A 12,842-nucleotide genomic window follows, 5' to 3' on the forward strand; every position below is an offset into this window, starting at 1 on the left:
TATCAGCTGTTTGGACATTCTGATGGCACCCATTCACTGAAGAGGTTCCTTCGGTGAGCAAGTAATTTTAACATTCCTCCAAATATGTTCCAAGAAACAAATTCATCTACTTCTTGGATGGCCTGTCAGGGATTTTTGGTTGAACTATTCCTTTCATAAAATTAAATTTGAATTCAAACATTGCTGAGATAAAAAAAAAAAAAAAAAAAGATTAACAAATTTTTTTGTATGCTAGTTCGGCTAGTCACTCACCTAATTTAACCCAAACCACAGCTGATTATACTAGGGAAGAAAAAAAAGTGAATTAGCATTACAAGAGGTAAATGGAGAAGTCACAAAAGTGTCCTAGAGAGTGTTATCCAATGGCACAGCAAGAGAGAATTATATTCAACCATAAATATTTAAAGAAACAGTTCAGCCAAAAATTTAAATGGCCACCACTTTTAATGGTGTTTCTGCATCCCTTTCTTCTTCTTTTTTAGCATTTAAAGCTCCACTATCTCGGTTAAACTGTAAATACATGAATAAGACAACTGCTTTCTTTTGTTGTAGCTCTGAAACAACATGATGACAGAATTTAATTTGAACTGTCTACTAATTTCATCAATTTAAAACACCATTTTATGATGAAACAAATAGAAATCCTGCTAAACAGTTTATTTAGGTTAGAATCTGACCAAAATTGTTCACTGACCTATTGTGCAAAATATCAGTGATGAATGTAGCATCGTATAATGAAAGGCAGAACATGACCCCGGAGACCAATTCCCTGCTTTTAGCAAAGACCAGCATGCCTCAAGTCTTGACAGTGGGACAATACTGGGAGCTTCTTTTGAATAAAGAACGTGAAAAAAGCTAAAAAAAATTACACACCCTCAGCTTTTCCAAAGACGTCCACATTTAAACTGAAAGGGGGAAAGGATGCCCATCTCTTTAATTTGTGGAGATGTGATGTGACACAGCAAGAGTTGGGACTTCACCATCCAATGGTGTCCTGGTGGCAGAGCCATTTTAACTCTGCTACCAATTCATGCTGTTAATGAATTATGCATTTAGGACAGACATGATGTCTGTTTACAATGCAAAGACATTTAGGCTATCATAATTTTAAAAATGGGTTATCGTTTTTAAACCAAGATAAGCAAAACTCTGACATTTAACGCTGGTTTTAAAACCATTTCATTGTTTTGTTCTATCCCATGAGGCCATAGGAACAGAGGAGCTGTCAGATTCAATTACAGGTTCCAAGAAATTTGTTTCTTGTCATTAAAATGTACATATTTAACAACACCTGAGTAAATTATTTTCATGGTTAACGTCTGTCAAAGGTCAAAGAACATTGGGGTCAATAACAATACTTACTCTGAAACTACATTATATGCAAGCAAACCATTTTGTTTTGTTTTTTTGTTTTTTTTTCATATTACAGTAACAGTTAAAGTGGGAGAGAGAGGGTGGGGGCGAGATAGGAAAGGTCCTCAAGCTGGATTTGAATTTGGGATGCATATCGGCACAAACTTGATTGTGCTGGAAAACAAATATTTTACTGTGAAATATAACTGGAGGCTATTGATATTAACTTAGCATATCATTTGTTTGAATCACCTTGGGCTAACTGCATATTTATCTCAATATTACAGATTAATCAGTCTGGTCTCATTAGGGAGTGATAATTGATGGCCCTTTATATACTCCATAAATTTCCCAATATGAAATACATTTAATGCAGACTATTTAATCCTGCAAATCCTCCAATGCAATTTGAATTCTGAAAAACAAGGCAGGTGGAATTAAAGGTACAGGTTGTAGGACCTGCCACTAGAGGGCGCACTACCAAAACAATAACAATCACGTGGTTTGATGACGCTGAGAAGGAGCATGGAATGATGGGATTTGTTGTCTTCTACCAAACCACCAATGGCCATCAATCAGACGGAAAGATAAATCATTGATTTAACGTGAGTTCAGCGATTTGTGCGAGTAGATTACATACAAAGTCAATGCAAAGACACGATTAGACTATGGATCAGACGCGTCCTTGCGCGGGTCTAGAGACGCGATGCACCGCGTTTGGCGTGTATGCCCCATGATACTAATCTTGTTGATCGTTATAATAGCATACATTTTTTTGTAAAGATACGAATCAAAACAACTCACCTGTCGAGTAAAACACAAGCGGCATTGAACTAACGTCATTGACAGGCGATTGCACTGACCTGTGCCACTGTTTAGAATGGGAATTTTCTCATGATTTACAAAAAGTTGAAAACATTACATTTGCTCAGCCTTCAACAATAACTCCACAGAACCGCTGCTGAATTCTATCACAGACGGCATGTTGTCACTCAGTTAATCAAATTCGAAAGGTTCGAGTAAATGATATAATCGCTCGCTCGTAGAAACAGTTTGGTTCGTTCTTGAATGTGTTTGAACGAATCAGTTGAAAAAATAATTAAATGATTCACCCATTTGTTTTGATTCTGAATGAATCAGTGTTTTTGAACGAATCAGTTCAATGAATGAATGAATGAATGAAGACAGGCATTTCTCGCCATCTACTGGCAAATTATCGTATAATTTATAATTTACTGGTTGTCCTGTAATTATGCATTTTCTATCAAACACCCTTAAATACACAAAATAATTATTATTTGTAAAATTTCAATCTGTGTAACTATTTGGACAGTGGCTCAATGCAACTGTTGGTTCAACAAGGTCATTTAGAAAACGTTAGCTGCAATTAGCTGCCCTGGTTTGTTGTTGCCAATGATTAACAGTAGAAATAAGTGTCAGAACTGAATATCAACACATACACAGACTGGAGCATGCTCGCGGTTTCTAAACACAGGTGAACCAACAACTGAAAAACTGTGCATCGAAAAACTCAAAAGACTTGAAAGCAAACCACAAACTTCAAAATGCTGATCTTCAGCCCAGTGGAACCTGGTTGGGTGAGTGCCTAGAATACAAAGCTAAATCAGAACAGCTCACATGCAAAACTCACACAGCTCACACTCACTGCAAAGTTTAGCGAAAAGAACTTTAGCTTTGCTAGTCAGTCAGGCCGGTAGAGCCTAATGTTTAGTGGCAAGCTCGTCTTCATTGAGAAGGAGGACTCTGGACAATTCCCCATTCCTCACAGCCCCTATAAAGTGATTATATTCCATGTCAGTGGAACCAGTTAATGGTGATGACAGAGCTAACAGTGAATTAACACAGAAGTCCACAGGCCAAACTCTACTCGGTCGTGAAAGAAAAGCATTCAGAGGGGGGTGATCGAGAGGGCTTCAACATTTTAATCTGGATTTATGTTGCAGACCTCAGTGGAAATTTTGCTGGAAAACCACACACACATAGACAAACTGTTTCTGGAGAAGACCTGTATAAATGAGGTCCACATCGCGTTTTAATTCAGAGAAATGGGGTATGCCAAGGGTTGGTGAGAACAACCTGTTCTTTGTTGAACTGTCAAGCCGTGACACCCTTATAATCAAAATGAATGTGCAGCTGCACTGCAGGTGAACTGAGCAAACACTCCTTTATATTGGCTACAGAAGGAGGGAAAAAACTGATTTTGGATATTTCATAGAAACATTTCACAAAGAACAAGAACATGTCAGTATGAAGTGGCCCTAAAAAGTGTTCTAACATCTAGGCCAGGGTTAATAATATTATTAAAATATTAATTAGAGATAAAATGTCACTTTTGAGCAACATTTCATGACTTTTAAACAAATGGTCTTTTTTAACCGATGATGTGATATGTATTTATTACTATATTCATAAATATATAAAATGCATGACTACACCTCTAGTATAATAAGCATAGGGTCAGGTATGTTTGGACAGCTTTTTTCCATTAATAAATGAAATAATCATTTAAAAACTGCATTTTGCATTAACTTGCATTATCTTTAGGTAATATTTAAGTTTGATGATCTGAAGGGTGACAAATATATACAATATAAAAAAAATAAAAAACAGGAAAAAGCTAAACAGCAAAAACTTTTTCACACCTCTCTCTCTAAATATATATACATTTATAATTTTGTATTTTGCTGTGATATGAATGTAACTTTTAGGAAAACCACAGAAACAACTCAATCTAAATATTTTTGGGGCATTTTAAGGTAACACATAAACTATCATTCATCATGCTTTAGCTAATCATGAGCCTGGTTCATCCAGACAATTAGCCTGGCATACATCAGGGGGGATTTGAGGATGATCCTTTATGATGTTTAAGTTCCTACAAGGGCCTCTAGGTCTGTCTAACACCCAGCAAATCATTAGACATAATCACCCTCACTTATCATAGCAAATTAACTAATGGTTTTGACAGTTAACATGGAATGTGGCTTCTTCAAAGCAATAACATGGATTTCAAGTTGTTTGAATATGGGCATCTGGGGTACCAGCATCAATAGAAAGACTCCACCATCTTAAGATCAAGACCATATGGATGACGTGCTGCTTGAACATCAGCTTTAATCTATTCCAAGCACATGCATCTTGAAATATTCAATGAATAAGTGCTCAGAAACTGCCATGCTTGTGGAAAAACTGAATTTTAGTTCTGTATTTGATATATTAAAGAATTACTTTATCCAAAAATGACAATTCTGCTATTGTTTACTAACCATCATGCCATTCCAAACCTGTATTACTTATTTTCTTATGTAACACAAAAGAAGATGTTTTGAAAAAATGTGTTTCTGATTTCATTTACTTCATAGGCAAAACATTCTTCAGAATATCTTCTTTTGTGTTCCACGGAAGAAAGAAAGTCATATGGGTTTGGAACAAGTAAATTAAGACAGAATGAATTCTTTGGGGGGTGAACTATTCCTTTAAAATGTCTTAATTTTAGTTCTTGTTAAATGTGACAAAAGTGTGAATAAAAAAAAAAAGAGTTTGGTCCAAAATAAATAACCTAGCACTTTTCCAAACTTTCACTTTTGAGATGTTTTTGCAACAAATACGTGTGGATTTATCTATAAGGTGAAATAAATATTCCTAACTTACTTTTTTCTGGTCTTCGAGAGCATGGGTGACAGTCTTCCTCTTCTGCTGAAGCTGTTGATGAGGACAGACGTGTTGCTGGCATGTCTCTGAACCTACCTCCATTATATCGGAAACCTCCAGGGCTCCCAAACAAATCTATACTCCGAAACGTGCGGGATATTCCAAGATACTTCCTCGATCAAAATATTCCTTGATCCTCCTGATCAGACATTACATTTGATCATTAAAGCTACAATCAAACGATTGCTAACCTCCTTTAGGCTTCTCGGCTGCTCAGTGGATCGGTCCAGCACATCCACAGCTGAAGGATCAGCAAACACAGATCTTTTTAGTTCATGATCCCAAGTGAGGAATAACGTAACTTGCTGAGGGTGGCTCAGTCCTAGAAGGTCCGTTTTTTTTTCCCAGTGATGCACGAGTGAGCATCTAATGTCATGTTTCATATCAGCTATAGACCTGTCATGTTGGAGATTCTCTGCCACCTAGAGTCACGCATGGATTGAGAAGTGTGTGTTGGAGATAGAGGAAAAGAGAGAAAAGTAAAGGTACCAATGTCAGAAACTGGTTCACTGTCTGTACATCTTAACATCTCTGAGACTGAGAACAACTTTTGAACCCTTAAGAGAATTTTTGAACCTATGAAGTTCAGTTGCATTCATCTGAATTTGTAATTGAGTTCAGCTCAGAATGCAGTTCATTTGAATTAAACTAACTAATTGCACTAATTCAATTGCACTAAACGACTTGCACTTTCTAACACTGTCTAGACTGTTTTAGATCTTGCATTCCCTTGAAATATCGTATACAAATAATAATATTTAATAACAGGAAATTACCGTGGTCGCTTTTATCCCACTTCCATTTGGTTTACAAAACCGGTGCAACTCTTCTTTCGTGTTTTGCACGCGGAGCCGGCTGAGAAAGTAGCGGCGTTGTATATGACGTCATGAGCAGACCGACAGAACACCCCCCATCCGGGGCATTTGAGGTCTTTCAGAAGCGTTGGATGTTACCATGGGAACGTTATTCGTGAAGAATTTGTACGCCATCTAGAGGAGTCAATCCAGATCGACCCACGGACGCACACTTTCATTATAAGGCAGACCGGGGATGGATTTATTCAACTTTATTTTTATTTTTTATTCCAGTGGATATTTGTCAGGGCAGGCTTTGAAATATAAGAAATATACAGAACTTTTACATAAGATAAAGTTAACTAATTTGTTATTTATTATTATTAATGTGTGACAACATGCCCCAAAAGTCTCACACTGTAAAATTGAAACAATGGGTGTCCAGTAATATCGTTAAAATTTAAACAATTGTGAAAAGCAAGAAAATTCTGAAAAAAAAGATAACACACAAATATAAAACCACAAATACATATTTGATTTTATTTGAATTTAAAACCTATGTAAATACCTAAAATGGCCTGCCCATGTCTTAAGAACATGGTTTTTCCACAAAGTCGGTTTATTTAAAATATAACCTTATTATATAATTTAGATATTATAATTTATAAATATTGAAAAAAATAGGTTATTTTGGACGAAATAAAATATTCATGTTCTATTATAATTAATTATTCAGAAGGTATTGTACATTATTTTCATCAAAATGTGCTAATTATTCATGAACGTGTAACCATCTGTTCTTGAAAATACTGAATAAATAAATAAACAGTCAGGAATTGTGTTGTATTCATAACAGCAAGAGGCGCCAGAGAGCTATATAACACACATCATAATTGAATAGAGGAAAACTCAGAGAAAACACACGCACGCACACATTTAAAACTCGAGTATTTACATTTTAAATGTATGAATGGAGCAAAACAATACATTCTTATAACAATAACTTATAACTTTAATAAAGATCCTTTAATATCACATAAAGTTATCACATTCAGATGTCGTTAATTAGATAGTGAGAGCTGAATAAACTTTATGTTTAAATAAGCTCAGCATCAGCCGCTTTCAGGGCTGCATGTTAATTGAATTTGTGTCATCGGAACTCTGATTAAGGGTTTAATTTGTGAATTACAGAAAGAAGGCAGAGAGGAGGTGTCATGTTTATTTGTGGCTTTCTGAAGATCCATCATCTGTGGTCTTGAACAGGACTCGTCCATTCAAATCTGACTGAATTCGACAGAATTAGTCTGACTGTGTGATCAGATGGCCAGAAATCCCACGTAATACATATTCACATCTTTGTCCTTACCTTTAGGCCTATGGAATTTTATGATTAATGGGGTTATGGATTTTGAAACCTTAAATGAATTGATCAGCCAATAATGAAAATCTGTTAGCATTTTCTCATTGTCATGTGATTCCAAACCTGTATGATTTTCTCTCTTCTGTAGAAAACAAAAATATTAAACAAGCTGGTCAGACCATTCTTTTCCAGAACTATTCACTTTCATCGCTATCCTTAACATTAAAAATCTAATTTTACATTAAATCTTTGTATTAATGTATGTTTTCAGCATAAACTGGTTTTCATAACATATACAGATAGTTTATTTAGTTGAATTAATAATAATGAATAAATTAATGACTTCATAAAAATATTTTATTCATGACATAACATGAATAGAGGAAAACAGCACGAAGCTTATGAGGATTTATTGCTGTTTTGTCTGTTACCATACTGTACATAAACTCCTCTGATATTATACAGTAACACTGATTTTAAAAAAACATATGTGTTGACTGAAAATATGCAGATGTGCTGTTGCCATGGTGAAACATAATTTCCGATTTCGTTGCTCCAGTGATCGTGATTGCTCGAAGTTGTGGTGCACGTGCTTAAAAACTCAGAGTCAGCCTATTCAGACTGGATTGAACTAACACAGTTCTGAAACTGAAAACCCTTGAGTTTCCCTTTACAGGCTAACTCAACCAATAAGAACCTTCTTATTGAAATGGGCCTTACCCCAGGTGTTTCTGAATGAATCGGTTTTGAACAAATCATTTGAGTGAATGATATAAAAAAAAGATTATTGTATCAACTGCTAATAAATGTTAATTTGATTATAAAAATTTGAGGGAATTTACCTACTCACAAAGAATAAGTGTTTTCAAAGAATCGTTTGAGCAACTGATTCAATGACTCACTCACACAGAGAGTCGCTTGTTTCATTCCTGAATGAATCACCGTTTAAACGAATCTAACGAATGCAATCTCCACAATGCTAAAGCTGGTCTTTACGAAACATGCGAACAGAGAAGTAATGCAGACTACTTTTAGAATCAGATTGGAAACCCAGAATTGTTATATAATAAGGAACAGAGGCTATGGATGATTTATTAACGATTGAGGCACGTCTCTGTTTGACCGCCAAACTGTTTTCTTAATTCCAAGTCGGAACACAAAAGCATCCTTTGCATTGTCTCATTCCATTCAAATTCATGAGGCCATTTTGAGCGACGGCCGCGGAGGGGCACGGACATAAAATCTGTCCCGTTATCGTTCTTTTTATGACACAGGAAGAGAGTTTGTCACTGATGTGAAATTGAATACCATAATTCCTCAAACAAAGCTCCTGTCTGCGCTGTCAGCGAGTCGCGACGAGGCAGTTCATTCGCTGCTATGCGTACGGGAGCACATAATAACCAGACAGTTGTCAGCAGCACCCGGAAATTTATGACACAAAAAGATGCATATCATTGTAGTAATCTCTACTGCTTCACAAGCTCCCCACTTGAAACACATATTAGAAGTGATGGAGGCATTAAAATTCATGAAGGTTCCCGGTGGTCCTAAACGCATACGGTCTGGAGGTACATGTGTGACACCTCATGGAAAGCACTAAATAGTGTTTAACAGAATTCATTTCTTTAATTTTAGAATATATTAAGTACATCTGTACTTTGTGGAAGAACTGTAATCTTTGATAAACATGCTCTGGCAACATACAGATTGACGACAGAAGAATTAGTTGAATCGGAGATTGAGAGAGACAGAGGTCTTGAGATGACAGAATGGGTGGGAACAAGGTTGAGGTCTAAATAAGCTCTTTACCAAGAACCACTCTCGCTCTCTATAGCCGATAGAAACAAGTCAGTGTATCACAGCATTGAGGACAAGGTGATAGCAAGGCCAGAGAGACACAAATCAATACTTCATTTGCTGAGCAAGATTTAGTTTCCGTTGCCATATCAAACCCATCAGATGTTGTGAAAAAGAGGGGTGAAAATTTAGAATTGGTGAAAAACTTCTTTTAAGACCTTTAAATTTCCCAAGACGTGCTAAATGTCAGAGAGGGCGCAGGCCTATTATAAGTCGAGACACATTTGCGAGGTCAGGCCCTGTATATATTTAAACTCTGTTTTAACATCTCAGCGAACGATATCTCTTTGGGGAAGAACATTTACTGCAGTTCACAGAAAAGTTGTTTGGCTAATTGCTTGATTTAATGGAGGAAAAGAAAAGGAACCAAACAAGCCTCTGACGAGTGTCCTACTTAATGTAACCCATTTGACTTATGTGGTGATTTCCAGTGCAAAATTGGCTACCACGGTACTAGAATTTTGTAGGTTGTTGCCAGGACATTGCTATGGAGTTGCCAGGGTGGTTTCTTTACACTTTTGAAGAAATTGTGAGTGGTGCTTGGCTGTGCAATGCTGGCACAATGCTAAGGTGTTGTGAGTGGTTGCTAGGGTGCAACCAGGGTGTTGCTATTCAGTTGCTAGCCATTTTTAGGTGGTTGCTTGGAGGTTTTAGGTTGAAGCTAGGACATTGCTAAGCTGTTGCTTTACACTTTCTGAAGAAATTTTGTGGGGTGCTTGTATGTGGAAGCTGGCCCTATTCTATGGTGTTAGTTGCTAATGTGTTCTGGGTTGTTACTAAGGTATCACTAGGTGGTTTACAAGGTTTTCTGGTATCATCACAGTCAACAGTAAGACCTGAGTCTTCTAATCCTTAGTATAAGCAAGATAATCTTTGAAATAGTTACCATTTTGCAAACCAAGTCATACAGTGGATGTGTCTGGTATCGGAAGGCAGCATCAACAATGTGAAAAAGGTTATTCTAATGATTTGGTAACTTCCAAATCAATTTGCAATCTACACAGCCAAAGTAAACAGCACCTATTGTACATTCTACTTTGACTGGTGATTGGTGTATGTTGTTGATCAATAACTGTACATCTCAGTTTGATCAGTTTAGTTCTTATATAACCATCATTCATCTGATACTGTCCCCTTAATAATACAGTTAATATCCTATTGTTTGACTTACTGTACATGCAGAAACTTTACATTAACTATTGACTACAAGTCTTTTGCAATGACTGACAACTGAACTGGAGAAAAGCCCCCTCTTTCCTTATTCATTGGTATAGTCGAGTGCCAAATTATTATACTCCTTAGACCTCCAGTAATTACTGAAAAGGTCAAAGGGCACCAGGCATTCCTCCTCCAAGGAGGTTATACTATGTACTTAAGTTCCTAAGGCCCAGGAAGTGACAGCGTCATGTGACCTTTGACATATTGACAAATATTCATGTCCATAAAAAACACATAAATTGGGTTGGCTGTCAATGATAGATATATATATATTTTTCCTTTCATATTCATGCAACTTTCAGTGTGATTTATCCATAAATGTATTACTCTCTCATATTACAAAATCAATAGAGCATTTTTTTAACCCCTTAAATTCCAAATACTCACAATTCATAGCACAAAAAAACTTTTTTGAATCAGCAGCTGTCTTATTGTGAAATGAATGTTTCAATTTTAGAAAAGAGGGTCCAAGGAAGTGTGGACCTGCACTGCCCTTTACTAATTACTCCAGCCTCCCCTAAGTCAATTCATTTCTCTTGGCAAGCTGCTGCATTTGTGAGGACTCTGCAGGGGACAGTGAATGCCCGGTGACAACTGCTGAGGACCCAAAGCCCACTGCATTATCTGGAATTAGTGTGTATTGATTCATCCTTTCTAGATTATGGATTTGGTCCCTTATTCATTACTTTGGAGGTCAGCTAGCGGCCATGTTTTAAAAGGGTTCAGTTTTGCAGTACTGTACTTTGAGTGTGGTTTTTAATGCTAGAAATGTAATGTTCTATAAATGTTGAATTACTGAATATTAATACTTCATTAAAGTCACTATGCAGTGATCCAAAATAAGTTTTTGTTTACATTATATATGTATATTTACTGTGTATATTTATTATGTATATATAAATACACACATACAATATATATATATATATATATTTAAAATATCTACATTGATACATTTATATTCATATATTATATGTATATATATATATATATATATATATATATATATATGTATTATATATATATATATATATATATGTTTAATATATAAACATAACATATTTTTCTTAAATATATACATGCATGTGTTTGTTTGTATTTATTTATACATAATAAATACACAGTATACACGCATATATTATCTAACTAAAAACTTTTTTGTTTGGATGGGATTAATCATGATTATTTGTTTGACAGCACTTATATACTGTAATTATATTAGGGCTGTCAGTTTAATTCATTATTTAATTAGATATGAAAAATAACCTGTTTAAAATATTTTAACGCAGTTAACGCACTGGACCCGCCACAAGATCTGTATATCATCTTTCATTTCATACAGCTTACTGTTAACAAATATGATGAAGGGCAACAACTCCATTAATGCAGTTATGACCTAAAACTCAATATATAGGTGCAAAAAATGCCCCTGTATGAATTTTTTTCTCATATTTATATCATATGATAAGCAATATCATACAAGCAGTGAGAGTAATATTATGCAAGTGCAGATTTTGTCCCAAATATCACAAAAGAAGTTGATATTGTGTTATATTTTAAACGTAATATTATGTGTTTTTTCACAATTTCGCAATTAACATATTACCTTTAAAGCAACATCAGAACTGTTGTGCATCGACACGGCTGTGTTTAGTTTCTGAATGAATCCACATTTTAAACGAAACATTTGAATCAATGATTCAAACCCCATTAATAAATAGTCTTTTACTTAATTCCTGAATGAATCAGCTGTTTGAATGAAGCGAATAAAGACATTTACCCATTTACAGATTTACAGATTAAGTTTCTTATATAGAGTATCATTTCATAAATAATTATAAAAGTAAAGGGTTTACTCACCTTGATGTCATTTAAAACCTTTTGTGGAACATAAAAGAAGGTAGACTGTAGGTTACAAAGCTGTTTCGGTTTTAATTTTTTCCAGTTTCAAAATTTTCATTGACTGACAGCCCTAATATTTATTTTAAATTATTCTTTTATATTTTACATGCATTTTTAAAGCTGTTTTGAACATAGAATCTGAGCAGCACAACATCCAATCATACAGTATGCTGTATTATGGTACATGGTTAGGTACATACAAGCTCAGAGATGAATATGGACAACAAAGGCACCTAATATTGCTAAAGAACCATGCAAAACACCCACCCACCAGCACACCCACAATCCCACATACACCAATACAACTGGAATCTGAATGGACACTAGCAACATAGACAGCAGTAATGATCTGACGCTCACTCTCCTGTGCAGAACAGACAAGAGAACTGTGCTGGTGATGCCAGGCTCTGTCAATATAGAGCTGGATGACAGAAGGCACAGAAGCCTGAACAGCCTGGTTGCCATGGAAGTGAAATTCCCTTTCAGCTTGCTTTTCCTACCTCCCTCACCCTCTGTTCTTCAAAGAATGCCTCTTCTCTCTCTCACACACATGCATACACACAACCTCAGTCAGTAATGGCAAAGTGGCCATGCAAGAACAAAATCAGGGGTTCAGTGTGCACTTG

The sequence above is a fragment of the Carassius auratus genome, chromosome 25 (genome assembly GCF_003368295.1).
Source record: "Carassius auratus strain Wakin chromosome 25, ASM336829v1, whole genome shotgun sequence".
Taxonomy (NCBI): Eukaryota; Metazoa; Chordata; class Actinopteri; order Cypriniformes; family Cyprinidae; genus Carassius; species Carassius auratus.